Genomic DNA, 20,601 nt, shown 5'->3' on the forward strand with positions numbered 1-20,601 from the left:
TCTAAAATCGCGTTCCAGGCGTCCTTAGGCCCCTGCAACTGGCTTTGTGAGATTGTTCAGGTGTGGAAGATGCCGATGGTTCTCCTGACTCTACTTTTTTCACTTCTTGTTTTGAGTTTTGGGGTTTTGCCTGCGCACAAGTCAGAGCTGCGTTGTCATAAGCTGGCGGGGGGGTTGGGGGGTGGAGGAGTTTCAGCCAGGCAGTGAGCTGCTGTTCGCCTTGGAGGCTGCTAGTGGGAATTGGTCCAGAAATGATTATGCAGGCTAGAAATATGCCTCTTTTTTTTTTCTTTTTTGGCTGAGCACCTTGGCTGTGGGGTTTGTGTGTTAAGTTCTTAAAGGGGCACCCTCACATTGCCCAAGTGCCATGGTTTAGGGGCTCACCATTTCTGCTGCTTTTTCTTTGCCTTTTCCTTGGGGGAATCTAACTTGGGGCAGATTTCCAGATGTGGGAAACTTGGTGTGGGTACCCAGGTTACAGAGTCTATCCCGAGGTCAAGTTTTAGCTTTGCAGCTGATGACTGTGCTCATAGACAAACGTTCAACCACTCTGAACTCAGTTTTCTCTTCTGCCAAATGGGAATAACAACCTTATCACCTTTCATTGTAGGGGTGTTTGAGAGGCTTGGGTGAGGAAATAGAAATGAACAACCTTATCACCTTTCATTGCAGGGGTGCTGAGAGGCTCGGGTGAGGAAATATAAATGAAAGTTTAAGAAAACTTTAAAGCACCATTTATGTCTTATTGTGTCTATGCTCTTCATTGTTTTCTGAATTGACAAATTCTTTTAATTATAACCATACATCTAAGTCTTCTCCCCTCTACCCTCTCCTCACCAAGTGGGTTAGTTGCTTATGCCTTTGGAAGTTTTTTTTCTTTTCTTTTCCCTTAAATCCACCTCTCTTTTGATTTTAAAGGTTGAGGCTCTAGATGCCATGTTTACCTGAGGGAAGCAAAATGGTGTAGGTTAGACCTCTGGGGTTGCCTTATCAATGTTCAGAGTCCTGGGCCCCAGAATTGGCTTGTTGGTAAGGCCCCTGTTTGAGGTCTAAGGTTGATGAGTCAGCAGACCCTGGGCTGGAGCTATGGCTTGGTCTCTAACAGCGACCTTGAGCAAAGGACTCAACCCCTCCTCAGTGAAATCAGGCTGAAATTAAGAGCCAGTGGTGATCGGAGGCAAGAACAGGTGAAGTTGCCTCTCACTCAGTTAATCATTGTTTAATCAGGCTCCTGAGCCCCCCAGGTGCTGCATTTGTCCCTGATCCTAGGGCAGGAGTTCTCAAACATGAGCATCAGGGTCACCTGGACCACTTGTTCCACCACAGACTGTTGGGCTGCGCTGCCAGAGTTTCTGATTCTCTAGGTCTAGGGGGAATGGGGGGGAGGGGGAGGGAGAGGGGGGGACAGTGGTGGCAAGAATTTGCATTTCTAACTAGTTCCAGATGATGCCAGTGCTGCTAGTCCAGGGACCATGCCTAGAGAACCACAGACTTACAGGGTGAGAGACAGTAAGAGAAGCGAGGTTTGTTCTGAAATGCCATTGTATTAATACCTCATTAATAGAGATGGATGTTTTAGGAACTTGCATAAAGCATTTCATATTTCCAATAACTGCCAGTCATCATTGTACAGTTTTAACTATTCTGATTGCTCTTCAAATGAATGAATTTTACACACAAAAAAATATAGGATTCCCCCTTCTTTTCATACTGTAAAATACTTAGTTTCTGGTTTCTAGATTTCTCTTGGACAAACTGAGATTGGTGGCCCCAATACTAATAAACATCCAAAATTACCCTATTTCCTTTCTGTGGGGATCTCCAACGTTTGTGCAGAGGAGGCTGCACAGAGATCTCGCAGTTTTAATTTAAGATTGAACAGGTTGAATTACTTACAAGAAAACTTAAAAACAATTTGCAGCACGATGCCTTTTCTGAATGGACAGCCTGCCCAGGCCTCAGGGGAGAGGTGAAGTACATCCCGTGTCAGATGTCCTGGGGTGGTCAGACCTGGCAAAGGCCTTGCATTCCTTCTGGAGGATGGCAGTAGTGGTGGTGACTGAGATCCTCTCTCACTCTGATCAGGGGGCTGACTTTCAGGGGCAGCTGTGCACTAAAGTGCTACTCTGCCATTTAGCATACAAATCAAGCACTATTTGGGTGCAGCCCAATCTTAATCTCTTTTCCTTGTTCCCCAAGCTACGGTCCTGTCCTGAGAGCTCACCATGATTTACCATAGCCTAGATTATGGCCTTGGATTTCAGCTGCTTTGTGTCACAGAGGCTTTGGGGCAGTTGCCTGCTTGAATCAGGAGGGTTCCTGAGTTGACATGCTAAGGAAGGAATAAGGTTTATGTAGCACCCAAATGAACTAGGTGTCAGAGGAGGTCGACACTTAACTAGTTCTTGTGTCATGTGCCAAATGGAATCCCAGCTGACCATCATGCTTTATCTCAATTTTCCATTTGTGCTTTGTTTTAGTTTAAAAATGATTAGCCTTAGAGAAACCTATCAGTAAAATCTGAAACCTATTCAAAAACTCAAGTGTACCATTTAATGTTTTAGTAGATAAAACTGCAAGGCTCATGCCTGTCTTCCTGATTGTAATCAGCACTCAGTGAAGAAACGACCTTTCCGGTTTTAATTCTTAAGATTCACTAGTTAATTTAAAGGGTTTCTCCTACTTAATGTGAGTAGGGAACATTTCTATTTTAAAATACCTTTCCATAACTTGTTTATATTTTGGGTGTTACCCCTATTTTTTGCTGCTAGGATTATTTTCCAGTGTAGGGGAGGCTTCTTATCACTGTAGTCCACTCTACTGAGCACATGAGCACCTGATATCTTTGCTCCCTTGGATAAGGCTGTTGTGAGACAGTCATTACGATACTTTATTTCTCTTTGTTATCAGGGCTGTTGTTACTGGGTCATAGAGAGTCAAAGCCCATTCCTGGAACACTGCTCTCTTTAACCTGCTTTGAGTGTGTTTTTAAATTAAAACTGGGATTATACTGCACTACCTTAAATCTAAGATACATTTTTTTCATGTTTTATCATTTTCCAGTTTCAGAACCCAGATGAGTCTAAAAATTATGAAGACAAGTAATGTATAGTTTCTTTTTCTGTAACCCAGCATGTAAATAAAGTGACTTCCAATTGATGACATTCTAAAATAAAGCAAGTCTGGTTCCTTACTCCAGTAGAAAATATGGTTTCTACTCAATGCCGCCCAGCTGATCAAATTGAATAGCAATTGGATTAGCTAAGCAGTTCCCAGAGTTCATCAGGAGAATGCTATGGGAATGGCTGTTAATAGGTGTGCTCTTGAAAAGGGCAAATCAAGTGGGAAGCACTACCTATTATTTTCTCCTCTTTCAGAGATTCTCAACACGTGCATCATCCTATCAAAGACTCTGAGAAGTGCTACAATTAACAGTATCAACGACAAAAAAGTTTGGTTATATTTATTCAATTAAATGTTTCCCAGAACAGAGAACATTTTTGAGGTTATGTATATCTTCTAGTATGCCATTACTGAATTAGTACACTCCAGCAATTCTAGTATGTTGTTTAACACCATCTGTGGGTGGGGTGATTTCACCTAGTATGTCCCTCTAGCATAGGGGCAGTCATTAAAAATGTATATTGATTGATTAATGGACTTTGTAGGTGACTGCTGTTTTTTAGAGTGGAGAGAAGCCATTTTAAGCTGTGATGGCTCACGTCTCCATGAAGGGACTACACTATGAAAGTGTTGTAAATGATGGGTAGTAGCACTTTTGTGGAGAGGAGAGGGGGCATTTTGGGTTGGTGGCATAATGAAGCAGGAGTGTACAGACTTGTACTTGTGCCTGCATATAAATCATTTCCAGAGCATGAAAAAGACCATGCCTAGTACAGAGTGAGACTGAGTGAGTCTCTGCTGGGGGCCAAAGAACCTATTGTGAAGTTGGTTCTTAATCCCGTAAATTTTCTGAGTTCTAGTGACCACAGGAGAGCTAGTTGTAGATAAAAAGGAGGGTAGGCATGACATTCAGGTCGCAAAGAATCAGGGATGAAGGGAGCAGGAGGGGAGAATGGAAGTCTTTTGAGGTCATTCGAGGAAAATGGTTCCAGGTACAGAGGGAAGTCCTGTCAAAGAACATTGGATATTTGGGAGAAGACCTTTTCAGGAAGACGACTTAACTGATGTTTCAAAAAATAGCAAGGAGAAAGAACTCCTACAGCTCAACAAAAAGGCAAATAATTCAATTAAAAAATGGGCAAAGGATTTAAATAGACATTTCTTCAAAGAAGGTAATACAAATGGCCAATAACCAGATGGAAAGATGTGCAAAAACATTACTCACCAGGGAAATACAAATCAAAACCACAATGAGATACCACTTCTCACCCATCAGGATGGTTATGATCAAAAAGACATATACTAACAACTGTTGGTGAGGATGTGAAGAAATCAGAACCCTTATGCGTTACACTGCTGGTGGGCATGTAAAATAGTGCAGCCACAATGGAAAATAGGCAGTCCCTCAAAATTTTAAACATGGGGTACCTCATGACCAGTTTCACTCCTAGGTATAAATCCAAGAAAATAGAAAACATATTCATGCAAACACTTGTACACAAAATTTCTTAATAGTCAAAAAGTGGAAACAACCCAAATATCCACCAAATGATGAATAAAAAAATGTGGTATGTCCATGCAATGAAATACCAATCAGCCTTAAAAAGGAATGAAATTTGATTAATGCTACAACATGGATAAACTTTGAAAATATGTATCTGGGAAAAACACAAAGGCCATATATTATGATTCCATTATGAAATGTCTAGAATAGATAAATTCATAGTGACAGAAAGTACATTTGTGGTTGCCAGGGGGTGGGGAGAGGGGGGAATGGGGAGTGACTATTGATAGGTATGGGTTTTCTTTCTGGGGTAATGAAAATATTCTGGAATGGGATAGTGGTGGTGATTGCACAACTTTGTGAATACACAAGAAACTGCTAAATTGTACATTTAAAAGTGGTGGATTTATGGTGTATGAATGAAAAAAAAGCAAGTTATTTACTTATTACTGTGGCTAGGTAGAAAGACGAGTAATAAGAAAAAATGTGGTAAGAACAATGCAGAAATAGGGCATCAGTTTCAGGCCAGATTTTCTGCTTTTGGAAAAATAGCTAGATAATTCCTTCCTCCTTGTTTGTCTTTGGGTCTTTCAGGATTTTCTCTTCCAACAGGTCTTCTCCTTAGTTAAAAGTGTTTTGTTCCAAGTTTCTCCTGTGTCAGTGGATGGTTTTTGTAGCAGATGCCTTGTGACCTTCGGGTTGGAGAGTGTTTCTGAACTTCTGGAGACTCATTCCACATGTAGGCTTCCTCACTGTGCCGCACCAGAGGGCAATGGACAGTGCTGACTCAGCAGCTTCTCTTAGCTTCTCCCTTAACATTTGACTGTGGTTGATGTGTCATCTGCTTTGTGCAGCTCTGTCAAGACTGCCTTTTAAGAATAAAAATCTGACTGTGTTAAAGAGGGCTCACATGGTACTTGGTGTCATACAAGCATCAGTGTATTTGGGTCCACAAGTTGGGATGCTGAATGAGGTTTAACACCACTGGAGCTGAGGCTGCTGTCTGCTCTCAGAGATGGTTCTTCTCTGCAGCCATGTGGTGGGGCTGTGCGTCTCGACACATGGACAGGAAGCACCTGGAGATGTTGTTAAAGGGCCAATTCTGATTCAGTTGGGGACTGAGATCCTGCATTTCTAACCAGCTCCCACAGATGCAGAGGCTGCTGGTCCATGGATTACTGAAACAGCATAGACAAGATGATTTGGAAGTGGGACAAAGTCAGCTGTGGAATGTGGCTCCACCATTAATGTGGTGTGGGAATATGGGCAAGGTCATTAACTTCTGAGCCACAGATTTCTTATCTGTAAGATCAGAGTAGGACCTAGCTCACAGGAAAAGGCCTGACTTGATGTACCTGGAATGCTGATAATATTTGCCTTCTCCTTCCTACAAAGGCTAAGAATTCAATGGTTAGGACTGAAGAAAAAAAATACATAGAAGAAAGCCAAGGACTTGAAGAGGTTTTTGATTTGTGTGAGTGAGGATGGCCGGGGGAGAGGATATAGGGGAAGGAGGTATGAATCCTAGTCCTCAGGGTAACATTAACTACTTACTGGTGTTCAGACTACCATAGTTTTGATAAAGTCACTGTGCTATCTCAGCTGCATCCAGATAACTTTTAGCCAAGATGTTGGGTCTTTGTGTTCATGGTGTTGATTCCTTTTGGACCAGAAGATCGTCCCTAGTGTGAGGCTTGCTGCATGCCCTTGCCTAGCTGCCTTCCCCTTCCCCCATTGGCACGTATCTCTTACAAAAACTGTCTTGCCAGTGGGTTTCAGTCCCGGCAAGTTCACTATGGATTCAGTGAGACCAAAGAAATGACAGTGCAACGTCCTTGGGGTGAAAGGGTTTATACCTAACTTTATTTCCACAGTGGCAGGTCAATTCACTAGAATCCTGTCCACTCAGAGCAAGTCTGCATGCAGCAAGCCAGTCCCTGCCTCTGGGCCTCTCCACCCCTGCAGCCGTCTCAGTCTCTGTCCTTGGCACTGCCACCACTCCAGTCTCATCTCCGCTCACCTGCAGCCTTGCAGCTGTGCCACCGTGTCACCCAGAGCACTGGGTGGAGCTCTTTATATAGAGTCAATAACAACGTATTGCCCACCTGCGTGTAGTGAGCAAGCTGACCAGGGCCAGGTGAGAATCCTGGCCGCAGGCACCTTCACTTTATCCACAAGAGGAGAGGAAATAAGCTAACATGCAAACCAGTGAGCTTCATTAGCAGCATGAGCAAAAGTCTCTAGGAATGAGGTTGAAAATATTTACTTCATTGTTGACCTTGGAAAATCTAGGCATTTCATTAGTTTACCTTCCCTGACTCTATTAACTCTGGGAAGGTTGCTCTGACTTAGGTTAATGGGGAGCAGCCAAAAAGGAAGGACTGGGAATGAAATCCTGGCACTGACTCCCACCTGGAGCCGGTGTCACTTGCCCTCACCAAACTTCAGTTTCCTTAGTTGCTCTTTGGGACCAATAAGAAGCCCTGCTGGCTGGCCTCAGGGGATTGATTTGAGGCCCAGATGAATAGCTCATGAGTGGGCATTTGCACTCTAAGACGCCACACGTCTGTAGATGTGCACCACTCCTCTGCAGTGCTGGCCGGTCATCCATCCCCACGGGGTTACACAAGGTGAGCTGTGGCTTGTTAACTTTCCGTCTATTTCCTTATCATTTAAAGGGGGAGGAAATCAGAGATTATGTTTATATTTTAATTAAGTTAACAGAAACTTTTCACTTTCTTCTTGGTAAAAACAGAGTTTTTAAGATTTTAACAAAACCACAAGTGTAGTAGTAACTCAAACTAGTTTCCAGTCTTCACAGCTGGAAATCCTTGCTTTCCTAAGGATGGTTAGGCCCTGTTTCCTAAGGCCCTGTTAGGCCCTGTTGGTGGGTTGGCAGGTATGGGTCTTTAATGCCTGATGACTTTGAAGAGCAAACAAGATTGTTCACTTTGTTACAATGCTGGGGCCCAGCATTTAAACTAATGTTGCACCAATGGCAAATAAAGATAAGATATTCAGGTTGAAGCCTAATACACTAGGCTTCACTGGCATTTACTACCCTTTCCGAATATGGAGGCTTCATTGGGAAGTGGGAATGATCTGATTTGTGAGGAGTGTGATGTGTGTGCTATTTTCTTGTTACTTTTCACAACCACTGCTGGTAATGAAGCAGGTCAGAGAGGTGATGTATCAGCGGGCTGTTCTTTGCTTTTAGACTGCCTAGGAATATGCTGGTTCACACAGTTAAGGGGAAAGCTGGCAGTATCTAGTGGTTGAGAAGTTAATATTATTCTTCAAGGAGTTAATCTACCCTATCGTTAAGTAGCAATAAGGAAGCTGTCCTGCTACTGAGAAGGAGCTAAGTGTATAAAGCTAGGTGTCCCTCAAATAAGTCCTTTAAAAATTAAATCCTGCAACTATAACAATAGTATTTATTTCAAAAGCTACCTTGAAGGCCGGAATTTGGTACTTATGAAAAGAGCTTCACGCTAATAAAATGGACATTTCTCCCAATTTCATCCTCTGTGAAATGAGACTTTTTCTTTTTAATGAGATCCTTTTCTGACAGTGCCTACCACACACCCACTGGTCTATTGAGACATTGATTTTTTTAAATGGAACAGGGAATGCTGAATGCAGACACCTTGCTCCCAAACCCCACTAGACTGTGAGGTCCTCCAAAGGCCAGGAATCTTCATTTTTGTATCCCTGAGACTCAGCATGTCTGGCATGTAGGAGATAATCAATATAAATCTGTTGAGCTGGACAGCTGCTTTCTTCTGGGATTCCCTCCACTGTCTAGTCTATTAATTTTTCTGTCAGCATATTATTTTTATTATTTAACATTTCCCTAGAGAGTATTATGTGCTAACATAGTGCCCAGTGCTAAGCACTTTACAAATACTATTTTACAGCTGAAAAAATAGACGCAGAGAAAAGTCAAGTGACTTGTCTGAGATCATGCTGCTACCACGTAGCAGAGCTGGGAGTTGAACCTGGGTGCCCTGCTGTGGATAAAGTGAAGGTTCCTATGCCAGGATTCTCACCTGAACCTAGACTACTTGATGATGTAACTGGTCTGCTGCTAGGCTACTGCTTCCACACCCTAGGCAATTAGCTATTATTGACTGAGAAACTGTATAAAAAACTGCCCAGTGCTCTGGGCAGAGGCAAAGATTAGTGCCAGGAGAACAAGCCAGGTAATAAACCCTTTCACCCCAAGAACATTCTATTATCATTCCTTGGTCTCACTGAATCCATAATGAACTTGCCTGGGACTGAAACCCATTAGCAAGGCACCTGGTTTCAGAGTTCCTGCTCTCAGCTATTAGCTGGGCTTAGCCTCAGCAGACTCCCCTTTCCTCCCATCTTTCACCTTCAAGTTCGGCCTTCTTTCCTTCCCCCTGGTTTTCCTGGGAGTTGCAGAGAAATGAGACCAGACATGCCTTTCCATCTCCCCTTCTTTCCACTTCCTTTGTCCCCCATCCCCTTTCTGCCCACTCCCAAGTTCTAGAAAATATGACTCTGGGTTTGGAAAACAGAGTGACAGGTATAGCACCATGGCTCATTCATGTGGACACAGGCTTGGGTGAGGCCATTTGCACAGGAGTGTTGAGAGTGAGCTCTGCTACCTGGTCACAGCTGTGACCTCTAGCCCTGGGCCTCTGAGTTTGTCAGGTGACAGGTGGTGTGACTTACATCAGCGCCCCTCAGACATTTAGCATATGTGAATCATCCTGTTAAGGCACAGATTCTGATGCAGTAGGTCTGAGGTGGAGCCAGGGATTCTGCATTTCTCACAGACATCCAGGAATGCTGATGCTGCTGGTCCTTAGCCCAAGGCCTAAAGGATCCCTTCAATTCCAAGCATGGCCTTGCCTGAATAGGCCTAATTCCTAACCTGGGACCCAGAGAGACATAAGACATTGAGAGAGAGAGACACCAAGGGGCCAGAAGTCACATGAAGACAGAACTAGAGCATGACTGGGAGGAAAGGAGATGTGATGCTTTCAGAGTGAAGAGTGTGTATCATTCCCAAATGTGAGCTGGAAAATGCTCTATAAAATGGAGAGAATTTCACAGCAGCTCTAGTGATACAGGTATGAGAGTGAAAGTATAAAGTTTTGTTTGAGTTTAAATGAAATAAAGAACTTATGCTACTGGCCCCAGAGCTCCTCAAAATCTCTGTAAGTCTCCTTAGTTTTTCTCTGTTTTCCAGCCCCAACTGCTGTGTGTGTTGTGTCCCAAGAACCAATGTTGGAATACCAATTTACGGTATAAATTGTGCTCGCGTTGTGTCTTATAATTGCACAGCTGTTTCTGTAGATGACTCTAGTGAGGTCTAGAGAGTCAGATTCCCTCCAAATCACAGGCCTCCATGTGACAGAGTTGGGAGCAGACATTGGTGAGGGAGCATGGCTTGGTGACTCTCAAACAAGGCCTGCCTGCTTAGATACATTTATGCCAGTGGACAATTAGTTTGCCCTGAATGCACTGCACAAGAGGCATCTAAATGGGTTTGCTTTAAAAAAAAAGAAAAAGAAAAAGGTTTTTTGAAGTTTAACATACATACAGAAAGAAGCACAAATTACATGAGTACAGTTTAGTGAATTTCTATTCCCTAAACACACCCATTTAGTCTTAACACAGATAAAAAAAGAGGGAACCACCAGCACCCCAGAATCTCTCCTTGTGCCTGCCCCCTTCTGATTACTTCCTCCTCTGTGGTAGCCACCGTTCTGACTTATAACACTATAGATCATGTTTGCCTATTTTTGAGTTTTATGTAAATACACTCATACCTCTGTATTTCTTTGTGTGACTTCTTCCTCTCAGTATTATGAGATTCATCCCTGTTGTGCATGAAGCAGTAGCTGGATTGTGTTCTGTTATGTAAACACAGTATGAATACTGATTACGGACTCTTGAATTGTTACCAGCTTTTAGCTATTATGAATAATGCCGCTATGAACATTCATGTATATATGTCTTTTGGGCACGCAAGTGTGCATTTCTGGTACGTGTGTGTGTGGGTGTAATTGCTGGGTCCTGCGATATGAATATGTTTAGCTTAAGTAGATGGAGCCAGTTTTCCAATATGATAACTCCAACTTATGTTCCCATCTGGTGTGATTGAGAATCCCATTACTCCACATTCTTTGCCAATACTTAGTTTGGTAGGTCATTTTTAATTTTAGCTATTCTGGTGTGTGTTTAGAGGTCTCTCATTATGGTTTTGATTTGTACTTAATCATCATTTGATGCTTGATGCCTTGGCATAGGTATATTGGCGTTTGGATATCCTCTTTTGTGAAGTGCCTAATCAAGTCTCTTGCCAATTCATCATTTGTGTTTTACTTTTTAAAACAAAGTTAGATGTCCATACAAACACCTATGAGAAGTCTGTGAAAACTGTAGCAATGGAGGTCACTTATCAGTGATACCTGCTTTTATTCTCCCACAATTTCCAGAGCACCCCTCCTGCAGGACAAGGTGGGATGGGGATATGCAGAGGTATAAAACACCAAGCAGGGAACTTACTGAAACTCTGGGGGGCCCCAAGATATGTGGCCCAGAGCAATTGTAAAATTGGGAGACCACCTGAAAGTTTAAAAGTACTTAACCTAGAAATTAGTTTACCTTTTATGGAAGCCACTCTGGAGGACTATAGACCAACTCTAAAACTACTGCTGAAAACATTTTTGGAATTGCTTTGAGTATATTTTCTTGGATATTTTTAGGTGCTTTCAAAATGCCCTTTGAGTCTGTATTTGATTTGGGGAAATAGCCAAAATTATCTCAGAACCCAGCCAGTGAAAAAGGATGGGGCTTCAAGGGTGACTTAAAAAACAAAATATTACTGATCGGGCTTGCCTACGAGAGGATGGAACTGCCCTTCTCAGGTGCAGAGTGAAGACATTAGCTGGGAGGAAGGCCCTGAATGAAGTGTCTCCTTTCACGATCTCCTTTAGTCTTTTCTGTAGCCTGTGAGCTACTCACTGTTGCGAGTATTCCCACTTGACAGATAACATGTCACAGATTTAGGAAAGGAAAAGAAAGAGCATGATTTAGGAGGCGGTCTAGCTCTGTGCTACCTGAGATTACTGGAACCTTTGCCTCTTTCTGCCTCACCTCTGATAGGTGAAAATGGAATTACAAAACTGTTAACAACCAAAAGGCATGTGTTGATGGTGACTGTTGGGTTTCCACCCTGACGTGTTATGGGCCCCCATGAACTAGGTGGCCCGTCTGCCCAGGGGGGCTTTGAGGGGAGAGGAGAACTTGGAGGCAGGCTTCAGGGCACTTGTTTGTCCCAAACACAATTCCTAATGTTCACAGGAGCCGTTTAGGGCCTTTCAAGGTCCTCTGGCATGTCCTGCCCACACTAACGGCCTAACCCAGAGGCCTTACTCTGTGTGCCCTATTTTTCCTCCCGACTGGCAAGCAGGCTCCTAGGAAATACTCCAAGATGTGTTGGTGACTGTTGTCACTATTGGAAGTTAATATTCTATGAGGAAAATAGTTTTCTTCCAGATGGGTACTTAACATAAAATGTGACCAGTAGAGGCAGAATATTGCCGAGTTCTTTCATAGTCATTCATTCCTGATCGCAAAAGAAAATCATCCTTTAGTTTTCTCTGACATAGCATAGGTGTGCAGTAAAGACCTTCAGAAATTATTCCTGGAAAAAATCCCTGGGGCAGATTGCTTTCAAGTAGACCCTGGAGCACCCAGCTGCCCCTAAGATGTGAAGGGCCTGGGGGAGATTCAAAAATACTCTTGACTGTCCCAGGGGCTTGTTCTCACATTTCCTGACTCATGGACCCTAACAAGCTGGCCCTCTTCCACCAAGAATAGGAATGGTGTATAAAAGCTGAGTACATAGAAAGCAGAATTACAACCTAGTTTTCTGGCTCAAAGCAGTAGCAAAGAAGCCTCTGAACTTCTGCTGGAACAGAGCAGTGGAATGGTTTCTCCACTTGGTAGTTTCTTTGTTCTTGGCACCTAAACCTTGGACAGTCTTGGGTTTCAGGGTCAAGCCCTGGGTGGTGGGTGACCAATAACCAAATCATTTCCTACACAGCTTAGAATTTTATTTCATTCATATTCACAGTTTTCTCAGGGTAAAATGGTTAGCCTGAGAAAAAAATGTGAGGACATTTTAATGGAAGCCTCCCCTGGTAAGAAGTTCATTTTCCTACCACTTTTAATTCCTTAGCGGATTCTAGGGCAGGTATAACAAGCCAGGTATTAGAAGCAGTTTGTCCCCCAGTGGCTGTGAATACTCCATGTGACCTCCTTACCTATTTTATTAGCCAATTATATTATCCTACACATTTGTGCAGTTTGTACACTTCAGATTTAGACTTCACTGGTGGATGTCTGAACTTTTTATTCACCTCTTGCCAAAAGAAAGAAACTTATAAATAGTGCTTTGTGGTTTGAATTTTACAGTGCACTGAGTAAACACAAGATATACATTGTGATAGGAGGAGCCACGGACCACCCACATCCTTATTTTTCGAGTGGGTGTAACTGATGACTAGTTCCTGGATGTGTAACTAGGGGGTAGGTTATGGCCCCACCGTCATCTCCCGCAGAGCTCCAGTAAACACTGTCTCCCTGTTGGTCGCTGTATTATCTTACCGGGAAAAGTGTTTAAAGTTCTTTTTTCCTGAAACGTTTTCTACAAAGTCTTTTTTTATAAGTATTTTGGTTTGGGACTAAGGAACTCATTTTAGTAAACACCAGAGGCTTCCTTAATAATGGTATTAATTATACTGACAGTTAATCATTGCACACATGTAGTGGACCAGACACTAAGAATGTTTTGTGGACTCTTCCAACTCTGTTAATTGGGTGCTGTCATCCACCTTGTTTTATAGAAACCCAGGTGCAGAGAAGTTGTCCCTAGGAACCAGGGTCCACAGCCCATCACTGTGCCTCTGGGCTCTGTGCTGTACTGAGGCAGTGAGTGGCACGGGTGGATGCTGGGCAGAACCTGGGCTGCTCTGAGACCCTGGGTAGCAGAAGACAGAAGGTCAGACATTTCTTAATAGGAAGTATAGCACTGTGGGCAGCTCCTGCATTTTAAATAGGCCCAGTTTAGGTGCATTGGGGAAACTAATTGTAGCAGATTTTGAGAAGAAGTGCATTTTCAAAGGAGAGAGTCTTCTACTGACATTTAAAGGCTAGGGCAAGACATTTGGCTTTGTATAAGGGTGCTGACCCACAAATGATGTATTTGCTGGGGGGGTTCTTAGGAGCAGTTTTTCTTGGAACAGCTCTTTCGGTAGGTTTGTGGGTATTAGCAGTACCTCCTTGCCCTAACTTTATCAAAGGCAAACAAGTACAGGGCTGGGCTCCTTCTGTGTAGAGCAACACATCTCCTCTTATTTATTTCATCTCTGGACTTGGGAGAGGAGAAATGACAGATGATGATAATATAGCTCCCTTCCCCTTCCTCACATGGACTTCATGTCACAGTGCTATGTTGGGTTGAATAGACCCCCAGAAATTCCCAAGAAAGACCCCTTGTAAAAGACAAGAAGTCTGGTTTGAAATCTTTCAGGGGTTATCTGCCCCTTTCTCAGGACCCCTTTTCCATTTTGCTCTGTATTGATCTCATCTCTGTCTTTCCATTCACCGAAAGTGCCTACTTGCATTAATCCCATGATGAGAAAAATCAGATAAGATCTCCACTGTTATAGAATTTTTCTTAAAGAAATGTGTTAAAAAATAATTGCATAAAATCTTAAATGACAACTGTTCTGAGTGTTACAGGAGAGGTACACGTTCAAGGGAATTTGGCCTAGTCAAGAAAATTGGGACAGCTTTCCCGAGGAAGTGATGATAAGCTTAGGTCTGAAGGATGAGTAGGAGTTAAAAAGGGAGGTGATGGCATTACAGAGGTGACAGAATGTGCAAAGTCCCTGTGGGGGAAGAGTATGCATGATGGACAGAAGAAGACCCTTGTGCTGGGAACGGAGACCAAGGAGTGTGAGACAGAGTCTTCTCCCCAGAGTCACAAGGGCTTCTAAGCATGGGCTTGAAGTGACCAGATTGACAAGATGTCACTTCAGTTGCAGTAAACATACTGGGTGAATGGATCGTAGGGCTCCAAGAGGAGATATGGATGGACCAGCTCAGAAGTTTTTGCAGTAGTTTAAGAAGAAGCAATGATTGCCTGACCAGGTCGGTAAAGATGGAAAGAACTGGGTGGTTGTTTAGAGAAATAGAAAGAGGTGAATATGGATAAGGTGATGAGTTAGAAGTACAGGGTGAGAAAGAGGGAGGCATCAAAGACTGCTCCTTGGTTCCTAGCTTGCATGATTGGATGATGGTGGTGCCTTTCCACAGACATGGTCGTGCCTCCCTTAGACTCTGGCCATTTGTTAGAAGTATTTTTTTCTAATTTTATTTTGAACCCTCACAGTGTTATGTATATAATAGGTACCTAGGTAGCTTTTGTTTACTGTAGTATTTGAGTAGGGGGGATTTTTTTAGAATGATGGCATGGCTCCTTGGTGGGAAGCAGCAGCTAGTGCACCAATGTGGTTGGGGCAAGAGAAAAGCCCTACAGTGGGAGTAGAACCCCACAGGCATTTAGCCATATAGGATAGGCCTCCAGTAATTTCCAACAATTCTGAACATCTCAGGACTTAGAACTCCATTTTTCCTAGACTCAACTTTCTCCGATGTAAGATGAGCCAATAACACCAACCTTCTGGGGTGGCTGAGAGGGTTACATCTGATAACTTTGTGAGATGTGCAAGGGTTTACATTAATGGAAGGAATCTTGTCTCTCTGTGCTTCCTTTCCCCTGTATTCCTCCACACCACTAGTGGGTGCTGTTGCTCATGGGGGCACTGGCCTCCTGGTGACAGTTGACTCTTGACACATGAGGTATCTCTCTCTGGTGGCAAGTAAATGCCTGTTTCTTTTTCCATACAGTCATGCAAAATGATGAGTCAGTGGGTGAGTTTTTGGTTGATGTGACTCTGTTGACTAAAGACTGAGGGAGAGATGAGTGAAAGATTAGATCTAGTTCCTTTTTATTGAAATTATTTTAGATTCCAGGATCTGGGGTGCTCAGAGCAAGTCATGACCCCAGGATGGAGAGAATGTTGAGGAAAAATGACTTCTTCATCTCAGGTGTACATTAGACGAAGGCACTCACCACCAGCCTTTGTGAAGACTGGAGAGAGGATGATTCTGGAGCGTTGGTCGTCCCTGGGAGCAGTGTTCCCACAGGACCTTATCCTCAGACTAGAATGCTTTCACTATGTCAGCGCCCTTGTTCTGAATGATTTGCCCATAGCGGGTCTATTTTCTTCTTGTTTCTATCATCTTAGAGGTTTTACAGTCCAAGCCTCTTTATTTTTTTCCATCCCCATCAAAATCTGCCATGTCAAACATTCTGGAACAGTAGTGTATTTCTTTCTGTCTTTACCACTGTGTTTATTCTGTCTGTCCTACTCTCCACTTTTTCTTGAAGCTCAGTGATACCATCGTCCTTCTCATTCTTTGGAAGTTGGAAGCAGGGCATTTCTTAGGCTCTTTGTTAGGGTCCAAGAGTGACCTTATGGTATTTCTATTATACTGTGCTGGTCTGTCGTCCTAAGCATGCTATTGATAAACATGTTACTGTTTTAAAGTAATTAGACATGATAGAAAACAGTAACATATGCCAAATTGTCCTTATTTGTCATGTACATTAGGACATACAAAACTAAGCAAAGACAAAAAATTGCTTGGGAGATCCATACAGTCATCATTCAAAGATATTTTGTACCACTTAGTCATTTTTATTTCATAAACTGACATTTACATAAAATTGGAAGTTTACTTTTGTGGTCTGATGATTGCAGCATGTTGTCCTCCAGTTTTATTTTCTTTGATTTTAAAGCTTTTATTTTTACTTGAACCAGGGAATTCTCCTTCTAGAAAGGCTCCATTCTATGCATTTCACAAAATCCATTTGTTTTTTAAATCAGAAAAAGACCTAATAAACCCTTTTGTCTTCTCTTCCACACACTTCTCTTTCTATGGACTCCATTTTTAAAGATGAGAAGACTGAGGCTGTACAGTTATACTGTGAATCAGTAGTCAACCCAGGACCTTAATTCCAATTTGATTCCTCAGTCTATTGTGATTCTAGGACTTTAAAACATCCGTAAGATTCGTTTTACAATCTAACTTTTAGCTTAAGGTCATTCTCTCCTAGGAGTTGTTTCGTTGCTTTACGGTAACCAAAACTTTATTTGGCTCAGTACAAAGAGAGAACCAAGCAATGACTTTGTTTTGTTCTAAAACTGATATAAATATTTATAGCTCTATAAATAATATTTGCTGAATTTAGTGTTATTGTTTGTATGTAGGAATAAATCATTTTGAAGTATACCAATATTTTATATCTGGTCCGGCCAAATTTCTACTTGGAGGAGATTGTATTTGTGTTGAAATATACCATCCTTTTACTATCAGCTTGGTCCTTAAGAGTGGTGAATCCTTAGACTCATGATTTTTTTCTTTCTGAGTTTCTATAGGGAATCAGGGTGTGTCTAATTGTCATAGAGGCTTTCAGGAAATTGTCATAACAGTCAATTTAAGTACACTTTAATTAAAAATGAAGAACATATTATAGAGCAACAGGTTTAGTTGCTCTTCCTTTTAAAGAGGAGATGGGAATCCATGAATCAGATAAAGACAGGCTATAGCCATTTCAGAAAGCATGGGGATTACTGGTGCTAAGGCCCAGGAGGAACAGATAAACACTGAACAGCTCAGTCTTTATTGTGCCCTGGTATTTAGGTGGATTTTGAAGCTCTCTGTAACTGGTGATCTATGATCTTACTATTTCCCTTTAGAGACTGTCTGTTTAAAATCAGTTCTGTTCTGCCCAGTTCAGTGAGTGATTTTTTTCTGTACTGCCCTCAGAGCTGTCCCTTGGGATGAAGGGCCCTTGATGGAACAGCATCTTGTCCTCAACTCAAGGTCTAGAGCCATCATTAATTAGCAGATATTGACCTCAAAAAAGGCAAAAATTTGTTTTTAGAACCCAAGCCTTTCTGGTAAGAATAAGGGTGCTGAGAATCATGTTAGGCCAGGCCAGAGAAAGAGATGGTGAGGCTCTCCTGGTGAGCTGAGGAGCACCTTGGCTTCCTTTGCCCATTTTGCTGCCCCATGTCCTCCCTTTTCCCTCTTCTGTAGGCAGGGTACTGTCTTGGGGGCTGTGGACAGATAACAGAGAAGATGACTTTGGGGAGTAGGCTTGTCCCCTTCGCTTCTCTACAGCCAGTCCATCCCTCTCTCCCAGCTTCAAGTCCCCATCGTCATTTGATACTATTCTGAATGTCATGAAGTACCCTGGCAATATCATTCATTTTCACTCTTTTGTCTTTAAAATGCCCTTCTTCCCCTTGGCCATCTTGTATCTTTACAATTCTTCAGACCCAGTCATGGGTCACCACCTCTTTGAAGCCTTCTGTGACCCTTGAACCTAAGGCAGAATCTATTGTGCTACTCTTGTGCCATATGTAACTAATGCTCAAGCATGATCATTTGCTTGCATGTCTAGACTGAACATTGGAGAGAGGGGACTGTGACTTGTACATTTTTTGTTTCTTCAGCATGGTGCCTGGCATACAGTAAGTGCCTAAAAGAATGGGACATATTCAAGGAGAACTTCTGAGAAGGGAGAGAGAAAGATGATAAGAGGGGGAGGGGAGGAGGAAGAGGGAGAGAACACATGTGTAGCTGGGATACATGACAAAAGGCTTTTTAGGTGTGGCCAAAAGAGTTCTTTCTACTACATGCTTAACTGAGAAAGATATATAGTAGGGGATGGGGGTATGAGCTATCTAGAATGAGGTGTGCCATTAATTTCAGAGTAGAAACCAAGTAATTGGCAAGAGATGACATTATTGCCTTTTCTTTTTAAAAGCTCTGGGATCCTTATTGAAAGGTCTAGTCGCTTACATGTAAAATGAGTTGATAACCCTAAAAGGCAGATTCTATTATTAATGTGAGGGTCGGCTGGCCTTCTAGGCCAGCTTCCTGCCTTGTGTGCAGTGAGGGCTCAGTAGGGTGATGGTAGCTATTGCTGTTACTGGCCTGTGTGTGTGATAGAATCAAGAGATGCCTGTTACCAGTGTTATGAGGCAGAATTCTCCTTCCTCTAAAGAAAGAACTTCTAGAGTCATAGGTAAACACCAAATGTATGTCCAGGTGTTAGGATTCATTAGAGTGGGATTATGCATCCTGCTTCTTCTTCCTAGTTCTCTAGTACTTCCTTTAAGAAAAGAGTGCACTTACCAGTTTCAGAGAGAAAGTTTTTACTCCTGCCAACATGTGGTTCTAAAAGAAATTTTCCACAAGAGCTATTATATGGATGTCTTTCTGGTTGTTTAAAAGAATATATGTATAATGTCTGTATCTATTTATTTGTAAACTGTTGTTCTTTTCCTCCCTGCCGTCCTGGAGAGCAGGTGACATGCACTACTGTTTCTGTGTTGATGTGGAAACAAGTCGGGCTGGTCTAGAGCCACTTGATTTTGGCTTATGAAGGCCATTGTTTGTATGTGTACATTTTTGCCCCCACAGTTGGTGACCCATTTAGAAATCAGTGATAGAAGTTCCTAACAATATTTATTTACCCAATCATTTATACCTTCATTTCCTGCTCTGGCTATTGCTGTTTTTCTTACTTGGTTCTTCAGTGCTGGATCCAGAGAATTTTTTTTTCCTGTTCTAAGAGCCTGCTAAAGTTGCCAGTGATGATGACCATTTGTATGTGCTTCTGAACCCCTTCTTCTCAGAGTATTTTGTAGCCTGTCTGCTGCTGTGTATGTATGTGGCCACTTTTATTTATTACCTAAATATAGGTCAGTCCTGCTGTAGGTGAATTTCTGAGCAAATGAGAAAATGTGATGAAAGAGCTATGTACATAAATCAGGGGTGTGGCTCCACATCCTGCCTCTCTAATTTCAAAACTCAAAAGACTGTGAAAGCATCAGAACCCGATTGGTGGCAAGGTCTGACTTGAATGAATGAGAGTCTGTTGATAATCTTCATTTATCTCATTTAGTGGGTCATTTGTAAGTGTTGCTGTGCAAGTATTGCTGTGTTTGAGTAACAGTGTGCTGACCTAGACTCTCCTGGGAGCATAAGGTACATATCTCTTAAATGTCAATATTTTTTATTTCCAGAACACATCTGGCTTTAGGACATTTGGAGAAGAGATTAGATACTGTGGTATTTTTATTTGGGCCTCGAAGCCTTTTTCTCAGTTGACAACCTTCCCTTGAGATTCTCTCTTTGGCACCATTTTTTGTGGTATGCAAGTGAGGATCTCCCTTGCCTGTTGCTCAGGGAGCACTTACTGAGCTTTGCACTAGGCATGGGGAAGAATAAGGCATTGGCTCTCCTTGCCCTGGAGAAGCTCAGAGCCTCCTGATAATAATGTGGAGGTTGCTATAACAGCAGTCTATGGAGTCCTGGATGTGGTAGGATGATCACAGCCAGAAACTGCACCCCAGCTGCGAAGTCAGAGAGGTGTGCAACAGAATGTGATCCAGGGCTGTACATTTGCTTGAGGTTTTTGTAAAGTAAAGCCAGGGATGGGCTGCAGAGGAGCCAGGTTCTAAAGAGTTGTATATACCATGTTAACCAGTTGAGAACTTATCCCTTGGTCATAAGGAATCTTTAAGACTAGAAATGAATTATTGGGCTTACATTTTAGAGAGCCCTCTGATTTCATCTGAAGGGACCTCAAAAATAAGTCATTGCAGTATTTTGGGCAATGGGATATTTTACCAGTATCCCTAGGGACACCTTACATCGTATAGTGCTTTAGGGTTTGCAAAAGTTTTTCTCCTGCCTTAATTTCTTTTGCAGTAGCCCCAAGGAATGGGTATGTAAAACTGAGGAAACCAGTTCAGAGAAGTGACTAGCCCAAGGTCATAACCAGC

The 20,601-nt window shown here is 42.5% G+C and overlaps 1 protein-coding gene across 4 annotated transcripts in view; it reads left to right on the forward strand.

Annotated features, from left to right (window-relative positions):
• The window catches only part of STXBP6 (syntaxin binding protein 6), a 267,567-nt gene that overhangs the window by 1,210 nt on the left and 245,756 nt on the right, over positions 1–20,601 (forward strand). The gene's annotated exons all lie outside the window — the stretch shown is intronic.

Source organism: Manis pentadactyla, chromosome 11 (assembly GCF_030020395.1).
Source record: "Manis pentadactyla isolate mManPen7 chromosome 11, mManPen7.hap1, whole genome shotgun sequence".
NCBI classification, from domain to species: domain Eukaryota; kingdom Metazoa; phylum Chordata; class Mammalia; order Pholidota; family Manidae; genus Manis; species Manis pentadactyla.